Here is a 14,154-nt window from a genome sequence, read left to right as displayed (position 1 = left end):
TTATGGACTAATTGTTTTAAGTCCATTTGAATGTAATTAGTCGATACTCGTCATCGTACCCGGGGTAAAATCCGGCATGGTATGTCTAACCAAGGATGATTTTGTGTTGGTGACTAATATGTTTGTTTGAAAATGTAAAGAAATGAAATAAAAGGCTTTAAAATACCTTTTAAATGTCATTAACCAAATATTATCACCGAAACACGGGTTTAACCGTCATAGTATGAAGAACCAAGGATGAAAAATGCTTTATTGTTAAAACATGTGAAATAAAATAAAAAGGGTTCGAAAATACTTGGAATGGTGAAAACCGATTACAAATATGAAGAATGGATTAAGGGAAATAACGAGAACAAACACGGTTGATCTCTGGTCTGAGCACCCCATTTAGGCGCGGGCCAGTTGGCGACATAAGAGGCTTCTTCCTCAGACTAAAAATCAGTTTTGGCTCGTTTATTCCATTTTTTGGTTCATGTTATGCATGATTTAGCATGTTATAGTCATGAAACAAATGAAAACATAATAAAAGAGGATTTTTACACCCTCATACTTACATGTTTGGTTATGGCGAGTGACCGACGTAAGTGTAATAACTCGTTTGATCGGAAAAAACTCGGTTTAAAACCGTTTTGGTAAGTAAAAAGAGTGTTTTAAATGTTTAGTGATGGTGTAGTGGTCGAAGTGGTCGGTCAAGTGGTTTAATGCACGATGACGGTACCAAACAATGTGTAAGGCTCGTGTTTACGATCGGTAGGTCGTAAATACGCGTCGGGTTGTGACTTAAGAAGTCGAGTCGAGAATTTTAAGGGAGAAAAGAGGGTGGCATTTGAGGGGTATTTATAGGAGAATGAGTGGTTGTGTGAGTTTTGAGCGACGTGCCCACCTGGGCTGCTCAAAGAGGCGCGAGCCACGTCGCGGGTCTTCGAGCTGTGTTGTCACTTTCACAACAAACGCAATCATGATTTGTTATATCCTAGGTTTTGTAGTCACATGTTTGGTACTTGACCAACATGAATCTGGCAAAACTTAAGGTATAAGGTTTGAAATGTTTGGTTTTTTGTGGTTGACTCGGTTTGACTCGTTGTTGGAGTCGGGATTTGAATTTTTGAGTCGGTTTTTGGTCCGGTGCCGGTTTTGACTCTAGTTAGTGCCATTGCGACCGCGTCGTCGTGCATTAAACACTCCTGGTATTTTTGAAATGATTTGAGATGTCTTATTTTCGAAATCGTTTTAAGTTTACCGACGTAAAGTTGTACACAAACTGTCGATCAAACGCCGCGATTCCAAAACATGTTGTAGTCCGATAATCATCGGGTGTTTGTTGGAGTCTCAGAAGATACTGGGTATCTACACTTTCCACCTGATATTTCCAGGCCGTTGAGTGATGTCAAAGTCCTTTGTGGTCCTGTTAGTGTGTGCCCTCTTTACAGCAACGAGCTTGTGTTGAAATGTGTGACCATAACCATTGAGCTTATAGATTCTATTGCCCAGATTGATGATCCACAGTCGGAGATACTTTTTCTCCGTTCTTACACTGGTATTTCGAAAATCTATTTTGCTTTACGTACTAGCTCTCCCCAGCTTTTCCAGTCGGCTCAGTTTCTCTTTGATGTGGCGCTCCGTTCTAGCCTGGAGTGCACTGTTACTGCGTCCGGGCCTGGTTTTGGAGACTGGCAATGGCAACTTGGTACCTTCCCCTTTCATTTTGGGGGGCTTGGTGTCCATGCTGCTGGGGATGTTCTTCATTATGCCTTCCCTGCCTCCCGTTTGCAGTCTGCTGGTTTGCAGGCTAAGCTTCTCTGCCCTTCTGGTATTCTGGCACCTGGACCTACCTTTGATAGTGCCGTGAGATTGTTTAATGAGACTACATGTTCTGACCTTTTGAGTAACCCGAGTTAGATCGCTGCCCAAAACTTATGAAGAAATTGGCAGACATATATTTCATGAAGGTTGCTGCTAATGCAGAATCTGAGTTCTCTTTGACTTCTCACCAATTAGCTTTGTGGAAGTCTCAGCATGGTTCCCACACTTCTGATTGGCTTCTGGCGGTTCCTATTTTTCGGTTAGGGCAGACTATGAACGGGAGGACTTATCAGTGTGTGCTTAGCTATCGGCTGGGTATTCCTTTGTTTTCTGTGTCTGGACCTTGTTCTGCTTGTTCGCGGGTCTTTGAGGGGGACATCTACGGAGATCATGCCATGTCGTGTGCTGGCACAGTTGGTATCAACGATCGACATAACCTTGTTCGCGACACCCTTTCTGACATCTGCTTCCGTTCTGGGATCTCTGTTGGTAAGGAGTTGGATATTGGTTTGATCGATGGGCTTGGTAGGTCCCTGCATCCGGCGGATCTTTTGCTTTATTCTTGGGACAGGGGACGGGATGTGTGCGTAAATTTTACTGGATCATCTCCTTTGACTAAGTCCGGGATGTCTGACTTTATGCCCGGACGCGTGGTAGTTGATGCGGCTCAGCGCAAATGCGCCAAGTATCAGAGCTTGTGTGAGGCGGTTGGCTATGGATTCTTACCCTTTTCTTTCTCTTCTTTGGGGGAGTTGGGGACAGATGTCGTTGCCTTAATCAAGCGGATTCAGAAATTTTCTGTGTCCCATGATGCCGATGCTCGCGCTGCTGCTTTTATCTTTACTAGACTTAGCTTTGCTATTTCTAAGGGAGTGGGCGCCCAGATTGTATCTCGGTTGCCCACTAATTTTATGTGAACTTTTGATTGATTAATAAAAGTTTGCGTTTTTATATAAAAAAAAATTATCAATATAATTATATATATATATATATATATATATATATATATATCTATATTATTAAAGGAAGCTTTTTTCGAGCGATTATAGAGTCTCCAACCTTTACAAACTACCTATAATAAATTTATTCGGTTTTAATTATATTTTAATTTGAAGGATAAGATTCTGATGAGCTCCTCGCAAATTGACGAAAAGATAGAGTTTGTGTAAGCAACGATTGCAGTAATTTAGCTATAGTAGAATAGGCTTTATTTAATAAAAATAAATAAATAATTTATATATAATAACTACATAGTTGGGTAGGACACAATGTCTATCTATATCTATATATAAATGCAACCCACCGTAGATTTTTCCTCAATAACAATTTTTTGCTCTTTACTGCTTATTAGTCTCAAGCTATATAGTTTTATATTATGTATACAAAATGTTGGTTAAGGTGTTTTTACTAATTAATTTCTTTTGTTATATTGATAGGATGAACTATGAAGATTCAACTAACATGCATGGTTTATAAAGGCGTTATTAATCAATAATATTGTAAGTGGATGCTCAATTTGTCCTACTTAGTTCGTTCATCTTTTATAGTATTATATTATTATCTCTGATAAGATTTTGACGTTATAGTAACGAAAATCTGCATGAATAAGATAAATAATTGTATTAGAGAAATTTAAACAGCATATCAAACACAATTAAAATTAGAGGGGAAGGGAGAGGGGAACGTTAGAACGTAGAAAACATAGTTTAGGAGTCTTGTGACTTTTATACTATGGGTAGATATTCTGTCTATTTTGAGCGGATATAATTTTTCTAAAAATGTTTCTCTTAGGTTTAATTATACGGTTATTATTTGGCTAATTAATTTAATATTCAATTCGTAATATAGTTGTAAGCTTAATGTATATCTCTTTATTTATGCACATAATTTATTGAATAAAAACTGTAGCCAATAATATCGCTCCAAAAGTTCCTCTTTTAAGTATATATATTGATTGATATTGATTGATATTAATAGTACTTTTGTTATCCAAACATACCCTCAAACCCTTCAATCCAAACACACCCTTAGGGTGTGTTCCTTAGGGTGTGTTTGGATAGCAAAAGTGGAGGGAAAGGAAGGGGAGGGGGAAGGAGGGAAGGGAAAGGGAGAGAAGGGAAGGGGAGGGGGAATGGGGTGTGGGTGTTTGGATACAATTTCCCTCCAAATCTTGCCTATTATGGAGAGATTTTGATTAGGCTTGGAGGAGGGAAATTGAATCCCTCCAAATCTCTCCCCCTCCATTTCCCTCCACCCTCATTTGCTATCCAAACAAGGGATTTTAAATCCCCTACTCTTCATCCCTTTCTTTTCCCTCCAAATCACTCAATCCAAACACACCCTTAGAGTGTGTTTGGATAGCAAAAGTGGATGAAAAGGGAGGGGAGGGGAGGAGGAAGAAGGGAAGAGAAAGGGAAATAAGGGAAGGGGAGGGCAAATGGGGAGTGGGTATACAATTTCCTTCAAAATCTTGCCTATTGTGGAGAGATTTTGATTTACCTTAGAGGAGGAAAAATGGATCCCTTCAAATCTCTCCCCTTCCATTTCCCCCACCCTTATTTGTTATCCAAACAAAGAATTTTAAATTCCATACTCTCCCTCCCTTTCTTTTCCTTCCAAATCACTCAATCCAAACACACCCTTAGGCAATTCTAGGAGGTCAGATAAGATAGTTCATAATAATCAAAATAATAGTATCAAATATTCTATTAATATGCCCGTGTATTGAGAGTTTAGTTTTTTATATTTCTTTCGAGCAACGTGACAAAGTCCTAATGTCCTATACTTATAAAATTCTAAGTACTTAAAAATACACAAAACAATAAAATAAATGAGTGGCTAGGTCTTATGAGAGACAATCTCACAATAGTTTGTATTATAAAAAATGTGCATGTAATATAAAATGTATACATATAATGTAAAATAATATTAATTTATTTATTATGAAAATATGTAAAATTCCCTTTAAACTAACCATGATTATAAAAGAGTGGTCAAAAACACAAAGATAATGAAAAAGACCATTCTCTCAAGAGAGACCACCATCTTTCTCAAATCGATCTTTGTGGAGACGAGTATGTTAATAGGAACGATAACAAATCTACAGTGTTCGTATTAAAATCGGAATGTAGATTCTGTTTGATAATGCATTTTATTAATAGAACTCAATTAAAAGTTGAACATTATTTAGCATGTGGTCCGTGATTGCAACAAAGCAAAACACCATTTTAGTTATTATAGAGTATTATACAACAATCTCAAACAAATATAGAAGCCATTACATGAGGCCATTATGAGGCAGTATAGTTGCGACCATGAAATCACTTTTTATTAGTTACTAGATTATACGCGACAGAATATTACAAATAGGTCCGTGCATCGCACGGGCATTAAATCTAGTATATATGTAAAAGAGGCTTTTCTCAGGCAATTCTAGAGACTACAACTTTTTTAAAACACAATTTTTATTTTTAATAATAAACACAACTGAAGATAATTATTTTTGAGCTAATAAAATAAGAGATATAGTAAATTGCAAAGAAGATTGAGTTTTATTTTTGAATCTTACATAAGATAAATTTCCAAAGAGTAATATTATAACGACGTGCAACTTAGCAGCTCGACAATTCTTAACAAGGAAACCTTTGGTCTGACTCACATGGAGCTTAATTTTTGGTTACTTGTCGTTAGGAGCACCTAGACCAAAACAATATTTATAACTTCACAAACAACTCTACTATTAGTAAAGAGGCAAGTAAAGGTCGGATCCCAAGGGACGGGTATTGATGTAGGATTTTCGATTGCAAGTAGCAGTGTCTAGGGGTGTCACGATTTGGGTTGAGATCAGAAGATCACTAAACTAAATAGCAATAACAGTAAACAAACAAGATGATTAAAATGAGATGTAAACAATTGATTAAAAGCACTAGAGTGTCATGGGGTCATAGGGATTCATGGGAATTGAACATTCAAACATATTCTTAAATTATAAGCAAGCAATTATTATTGTGATGGATCGAGTTGGTTTATATCTTACAATCCTAGGAAGGTTTGCGTCCCGGAGCAGAATCGATTAGATTGGACATTACCTACAAGTTGACTTAATCCTCCCTACTCAACTATATGCATGGTCTAATGAGACTCGAATTGGTTTATGTCTTACAAGTCTCATTGAAAATGTTAGTGATGGGCAAAAAATTCAAGGATTCATAGGCTCGCATTTCATCAAACATAACATGTGCATAAGTTGAGATCACAACAAGCAAGCAAATAAATTATGAAAACATATTAAATTGAGCATGAATCATCCCCCATGTTGGTTTCCCCTAATTATCCATTAACCCTAGTTAAGGATACTACTCACTCATCATCAAGTTTAACATGTTAACAAGGTTATCAATCATATTAACAAGGCAAAACATGATGAATAAATGAAGATGATTAACAATAATTAAAAAGAGATTAAGAGAATTATACCTACTAATGATTCTAAAATAAAGCAAAGAATAATAGAAGTACTTGATGAATGATTAGAAGGCTGTCAATCTCCCAACAATAACCAAAAATAAAAGATGAACAAAAGAGAAATTAAGGAAATGAGATTTGTATTAATATTTGATTAGAAGTTGATTACAAGATTAAGTAGAGATTAGAATGATATAAACTACACTAAAGATTCATAAGAAGAACATGATTAATCTAATTAGACTAATGGGGTATTTATAGTGGGGATTAGGTACACAAATTAGGGTTTACTAAGGGCTTAAATGACGATTAAGTCCTTGAGGAATCGCTCCTCTCAGAAAAGATGCGAGTCTCCTTTTTGCTAGGTTTTCACAAATATGCGCATCTTTCATGGAGGGAAGAAGAGGACGTATGGGCCAATAAGACAATCCGAGCGTCCAAGGGGTCGGGACGGGCGGATTCTGGGGTGGCTGGACGGGCATATTGATGCTTGGACGAGCGGATTGGGGCGTGGTTGGACGAACATCCTTATGGCAAAGACGCTCGGATCTTTGGAGTCCTGGACGAGCGTCTTGCTATGTTGGACGAGCGGATCTCGCCACAGCTTTTGTTTTCTTCTTTTCTTCCTCTCTTCTTCCAATAATCTTCCGGGATTTAGTCGGGGATGCAAGGATTTCTTCATCATTGCCCATCTACTATAATATGTACAAAGGCCTTCTAGTCTTGTCTTCTCTTTGGTGCTTGGTCATTATATTCGATCAATTTAGCTCTATTTTCCCATGAAACTGCAAGGTTTGCACTCCTCTCCTACCAAGGAAACAAAACCTCAAAGAATATGCAAAACAAAGGACTAAAGATAGTAAATGACCCAAATATGCACTAAAAAGCATAGGAACGAGGCTAATTCGGGGACTAAATATGCTCAAATAATGGTCACATCAAATATCCCCAAACCGAACCTTTGCTCGTCCCGAGTAAAGAGGTGACAAAACTAAGACCCTTATTTAAACTATCCTACTAATATAGCCGACATGAGACAATTATCGGGTCTCACTCCGCCCCTTCAACTCACAACAAGGCAACCATGAGGTAGGATGCCTTCTTGCAAGGTAAGGTGGGTCTTGCCGAAATGGCGACACATCCAATCATTAAAGCACACAAAATCAAGTACTGGATGCATCTACAAAAGAGTAGCCACTTTCCTCATCTAAGTGGCGGAAATTATCTTAAAAGGGAAGCAATTCAAGGGTGCACACTCCTTCATAGATGCAATTTCTTCAAACTACTAAGCCTAGAAGGATACCAATAAATGACCTCAAAGTTGTGTCAAGCTAGGGTACCTTTGTCCTCAATCGTTAAATGCTTTTGTCAAGAATGGACTCCCTATGGTGTTAGAAACACTGGAGTATCGCGGAATCCCCCCTCTTGCCTAGACAAGAAGGGTGGTCCCCTCTCTACCATGCACAAAAATGGATACGATGGATAGAGGGATCGATAGTATTTGAGTTTCATTTGGGAGTTTGCTTTTTTTGTTTGTTTTTCCCCCCAATTTCTTGTAGCATATAACATTTGAGAACACTTTTTTTTTTTTGCCATTTCTTTTGAACATTTTCAAAGTCACCCCAATTAGTAACGAGGGTGCCTTATATTTGAAGCATAGGATTTTTCATTTTTGTTACTCCTCTTTTATTTTGATGCATTTTGCAAACTTTTTCTTTTCTTTTCTTTTCATGAACTCAAATTTGAACAATTTCTTTTTTTGTGCCCATTCCCTTTTTTATGACAAAAATATGGTAGAACATGGACGAATGATGGTTGCATGGTTTCAAGGGTCACCTTAGAATAAACGGTAGCCAAGGAGTTATCACACCACAAGGTACTCTTGACTAGGCCTTAATCCCTGGGTCAAAGGATACCAGCATGACACATCCTAGGGTGTTTTACAAGTATTCTAACAAGCAAAGTCTTAAGAAGAAAAAGCATCTACTTGGGCCTATATATACTTGTCAAGCTTCCCAAATAGACGGTTTCACAAAATTTTTCTAACATGCAACTATATGCCATGATGCAACTAACATTTATACATACTAATGCATATGATTCTACCAACTAGTATGCCAAATAATCTTAATGCAATCCTAGATTCACATTGTTTTTACCGTATCAATCAAAATAAAGCCACATAGTCATTAACATAAAGAGGAAAAAGGAGATTGGAAAGATCATACCATGCGGTCTTCAATATCCTCATGTCTCGGATGTGGCGTAGTCAATCAATGTGAACAAGGATGAACAAACACAATATATACAAACAATATATACAAGACTACACTATAAAGGAAATGAACATGTTTTTGATTTTTTTTTCAATTTTTCAATTTTTTGGATTTTTTCGAAATTTTTGATTTTTTTGGATTTTGAATAAAAGTCAAGTTTGAATTTCCCATCTCCGGACTAGTATGGGCATTGCCCTCAATCGCCAATGTGATAGGAAATTATGCAAGCATGATGCATGATTTCTAAACTAAATGCAAACTATGCTAAGCTACACTACATGATGCATGGGTTTTTGTTATGGCAGAGAGCATAATTTAAATTAGCTCCCGATGCATATGCATGGACTTCCCCAAACCAATATAGACATTATTTCTAACGTCTTGAATTTCAGGGTAGTTCATGCACATGGAATGCAATGCATGAAACTACAAATATTCATTTTGGATTTTACAAGTTGGGAACAATGAAAAGAACACCTTAATGAAGCCAAGGTGTTAGTCCTCCATGTTGCTAGGACTCCACAAACAAATGATCAAGATAAAATAAAGAAAACAAAAGAAGTAGACAAACCATAAGAGGGGTGAAAGAATGTAGGAGCCTCCAAGGTTTACTAATCCTCCATCATATCATCATTATCATCATCTTCCTCCATAGATGTAGAATCATCTCCACTCCCACTTTCACTTCCTTGCTCTTCCTCACTTTTTTCTTCCTCTTCTTGAGCTTCTACTTCTTGAACATTCTCTTGAACCTCTTCTTCTTCACCTTCTTTATCAACACCCTCACCATCAACATTATCCTCTCCACCCGGTCTTCCATCACTAGAAGTTCTAGGAAAGAAAACTTCCCTATCCGCCCAACTAGGCAAAGGACATGATGGATCAAGAAGTCCTTGCCTAGCTAGATGTAGGAGGGGCGGATATTGGGCCTTGTAAGCATCCACTCTATCATTGTAAGCTTGCTTGTGCATTTCCCTCATGAGTACAGTCATGTAATCATTTCCTACCTCGACATACTTGGGTTTGAACTCGTGATACTCAAATGGGTAGGGTGGTGTAACAATGGAGGAGGAGGGCTCGTCAATCTCTCCTCTTTGTTGTTGAATAATATACTCGGTCTCCTCGGAGAGTGGAAGAAGGTAGTTTGGTCGGTGAACACTCAATCGGCAAATCTTTGAAGGCAAGGTGAAGGATCTAGCTTCATTGGTTAACCACCCATATTTGGTGTCAAGAGGATCATGCTTGACCCACTTAAACTTGTGAATCATGGTGTCCATATCAATGAGATGACCTCCTTTAACCGCTACATAAGTGTTGTCTTTGTTGAAATTTGGGTTAATATGCTTGGCCAAATAGGTAACTAGTCCTCCATTCACAATGAAAGCAGTGCCTTCTTTACCACAATCGACATTAAGCCATCGTTCAACTAAAAGTCTTAGAGCATTATATGACTTAGTATATTCCCTTTCTATGTTCAAGGCCGACTCAAGAAGAATACAATCGAGCTTGGTAAGATGATTAGTGCCATTTCTTGCTATCAAAGTATTCCCAATGACCTTATGCCACACTCTAATGCCCAGATGGTGGACTAATAGAGCTCGACAATCATGAAAGCGCACAAATTTCTTTCCGGAAATTGCCTCCCAAAGAGGAGCGGGGTTATACTTGTCAGGGAGCTTTGTACATTTCGGGGTATCATTAAGCCCTAAAATCTTACTCAATTCACCAAAAGTGATACGTCTATCAAAATTTGCAAGACGAAACTCGATGTGGGTTCTAGTCTCCACCCTTGTGACTTTCAAGGAACTCAAAAATTCCAAGGTGAGGGAGGGGTATGTCAATTCTTTCATGGTAAACAATTTACCCAATCCCATAGCCTCAAAGAAGGTTTTGGTTTGTTCAAGAACACCCAACTTTGTCAAAGCATCTTCACAAGTAAATTTTGTAGGCATAATGGTCTACTTAGCAAAGAGAACAAATTTATCCCTATGAGAGTCGGAAGTGAAAATTACCTCCGGATAATTGGTTAATTGCTAAATGACCGGAGTTGTTGATGTTTTAGCTTCCATAGGGGGACCTTGTTGAACCTCCAACCTTGCCTCATGGACTACCAATGCCTCTGACAATTGTTTTGCTTTAAGAGTTTGTTGCCTTTTTGAAAGTGTCTTCTTTGGGGGTGCCTTGTTACCTCCTTTAGTTCTTGCCATTCTTGAATACACCAAAGAAAGATTGAAATCTTCAATTTTTGGTTATGCCCAAATCGTTTTAAGATGAAAGAATGTTGCTTTGTATCTTAAAAATCGACTCAAAGGTTGAAGATTTTGGTGTTTGAATCAATTGTTGTTGTAAAAGGAGTGATTAATTTTTGTTGTGGGAAAGTTTGGATTTGATTTTGTTGAATTTGGTTGAGGAAATTTGGTTTTGTTGATGTAGAGGATGAGTGTTTTTGGGGTTTTTGGGTTTTGGGTAGTGTTTGAATGTAGGAGAAATGAAAATGAATGAGGGAAAAAGGGTGTAAGAGACCCGTTATATTTGAAAAAGCAGCAGGGGACGAGCGGACCAAGGACTGGGGCGCTCGGATTCTTTGCGTTTTACCTCAGGAAATGACGCCACAGGACGAGCGTCTTTCAGGAAAGACGAGCGGATTTTTCAATTTGGGACGAGCGTCTTCCTGGACGGACGCTTGGATTCTGTTACAGGGTGATACTTTAAAAATCCATAGCAGAAAGACGAGCGTCTTTGCTGTAAGATGAGCGTCCAGAATCAGACGAGTGGATTCCCAATTGGGACGCTCGAATTCTGTGACAGACCATTTTTTTGAATTCTGCAGCTCTGCCAGACGAGCGGATTGTATCTCGGATGCTCGGATTCCTTGACGACGATCGGATTCCCTTTTTCGCTGCTCGGATTCTTCCTTGTCCACACGGATTTAGGTCCATCCGTTGGTATTGCATAACCCGTATCATTTTCATTATTCAATTCTCGTTTTCTTCATTGTGGGGGCACTATAAAGGCATGAATAGCCTAGGCAATTGCTATCCCCGCACTAAGTCAAAGCACTACACATTAATAAAATCATAAGTCCCTCCCTCACTTCTCTAAAAAATGATGAATATCTTGATCAAGGCACAAAAATATAAGTACAAAAATGACAAAAATGCAATGAAAAAATTGAAGTGCAAGTTAGGGAGTTAGAATATTTACAAATGGTGGTTTAGGGAGGACTCCACCAAACTCTCATCCAATGTGAGATGTCAAGGGGGCATGTTCAAGGTGTTGTTGATGTTACTCAACACCTTGAAGAAGTAGTCAAAAGCTTGTTCATTGTCATGATAGAGTTCCTCAATAGATCTTTGCACTTGTTGTTCTCCGTGATGGTCTTGGTTCATAGCATTACCAATGTAAGGATTAAATATCCCTTCGAACTCATCATCCCAAAGACCGCAAACTTCGTTTACTTGATCATTAAAAAATTCTTGAGTTGATAGAGACAACTCTCCTCCTTTCTTGTTTTGGCCAATGAGGCCATCCTCTTCATTGTTGGATTTGGGTGAGCTTTTCAAGCTCTCTTTGTTGCTATTTCCTTGCTCTTTTGATGGAGCATCATCAACTTTCTTTTTCCATTGGAATTCTGACTTCTTCCTATCATCCTTCCGGCTATAGTGATCAACCATAAAGCGTGGTTCATTCAAACGGGGAGCTCTCATGGTTTTGTCAAGATTGAAAGTTATGGTCTCGTCTCCCACTTCTAGAGTAAGCTCTCCGTGCTTTACATCTATCACCGCACCCGCGGTGTGCAAGAAAGGTCTACTGAGGATGATCGGAATATTGTAGTCTTCTTCCATGTCAACAATGACAAAGTCCACCGGGATGAAGAACTTACCGATTCTCACGGGAACATCTTCCAATATCCCTAACGGTGTCTTCGTCGACCTATCGGCCATTTTCAGTGTGATGTTGGTACATTTAAGCTCTCCTATCCCTAGCCTTTTACTAACCGAATACGGCATAACACTCACGCCTGCACGTGATTGATTAATTCCGTAAAAGGAATCGAGACTTCCAAATTCTTCAAAATTTCCATGAATTTTCCAAGTTGGTCATCAAACTAAGGCTAAGCTTGACGACTTGGGAATGGAAGTATAATCATGATGGGCTCTTTCTCCTTGGCCTTTTCGTGACTTTTCTTTGAAACTTCTTCTTTTGTTGGTTCATCTTCCTTAGAGTTTTGCACGACTTCTTCTTTGTCACTAGCTTCCATAACTTCATCCTCAACTTGCTTATTTGGTCCTTCATATCTTGTACCACTCCTCAAGTGAATGGCATTAACCGTTTCATGTCTTGGGGGATTACCTTGAGGTGGTAATTGCCCCTTTTGTCTTTGAGAGTTTGAAGATGCTAGTTGGTTCAATTGAGTTTCCAACATTTTTGTGTGGGCTAGGATGTTGTTGATGGTGATGTCTTTTGCTTGGATATCTTTTTGCATTTGAGTGAAAAATTCTTGTTGAATCTTTTGCATTTGGAGGACCGCTTTTTGAACATCAAAACCTTGGTCATTTTGTTGATTGTATGAAGTTTGACTTTGGTAACCTTGGTTTTGGTTGAAAAAGGGTCATTGATTTTGGTTTCTCATGGGAGGTGGGGTGTATATTTGTTGAGGGTTTTGAACATTTTGGCTTTGGTATGAGAGATTTGGGTGGAATTTGGTGTTTTCATTGTAATAATTGGAATAAGGGGTACCACTCTTGTATGCTTGAAAAGCATTTACTTGTTCATTTGTTCCCCTACATTCACTTTGGTCATGTCCCAAAGTCCCAAAGTTCTCACATATCCCACTTGGGATTGATGAAGATGCTACCACGGCATTAACATGATGCTTTGGTGATTTTGAGGCTTCTTCAAGTTTAGCCATAGCCTTTTCAAACTTCAAGTTAATAGTGTCAATATGAGCACTAAGTTGAGCACCCAATTGAGTAATAGTGTCCACTTCATGCTTTCCTCCTCTAGTAACCATGCGAGGTCTACTATATTGTGAATTATGGACCGCCATTTCCTCAATCTTGTTCCAAGTTTGATTATCGTCAACTTCGGTGAACATACCATTTGATTCCATGTTAAGAATGTTTCTTGAGTCTTCATAAAGACAATTCCAAAATTGTTGTACAAGAACCACTCGCTAAGTCCATGATGAGGACATGAGCGAAAAATTCCTTTGAACCGCTCCCAAGCTTCATACAAAGATTCTTCATCCCTTTGCTTAAAACCCGTAATTTGAGCTCTTAGCATGTTAGTCTTTTCCGGAGGGTAGATTTTTTTGTAGAAAGCTAGAGACAACTTCTTCCAAGAGTCAATTCCAAGAGGAGCCTTATCAAGGCTTTTCAACCATTGTTTTGTGGTGCCAATTAGAGAAAAAGGAAATAAGACCCATCGAATTTGGTCTTGAGTCACACTAGTTTGTGAAATCGCATCACAATAGTCACAAAAAGTCTCCATGTGGGAGTGAGGGTCTTCACTAGGCATCCCCCCAAATTTGCCTCTTTCAAGTAATTGGATAAATGCGGATTTTGCAATGAAGTTTCCGGTTAAGTGTTGTGGTGTGGGAGTACCATTG

General features: G+C 38.5%; 1 non-coding gene across 1 annotated transcript; it reads left to right on the top strand.

Moving 5' to 3' along the window:
* Nucleotides 1-13,722: 13,722 nt before the first annotated feature.
* LOC141635935 (small nucleolar RNA R71) lies at nucleotides 13,723-13,829 on the top strand. Its single transcript, XR_012540588.1, has one exon. It is a non-coding gene; the product is annotated as a small nucleolar RNA R71 (small nucleolar RNA).
* Nucleotides 13,830-14,154: the final 325 nt, after the last annotated feature.

This window comes from Silene latifolia, chromosome Y (genome assembly GCF_048544455.1).
Source record: "Silene latifolia isolate original U9 population chromosome Y, ASM4854445v1, whole genome shotgun sequence".
NCBI lineage: Eukaryota > Viridiplantae > Streptophyta > Magnoliopsida > Caryophyllales > Caryophyllaceae > Silene > Silene latifolia.
Note: the sequence above shows the minus strand (reverse complement) of the source record. Positions and strands in the feature narration are given on the sequence as shown.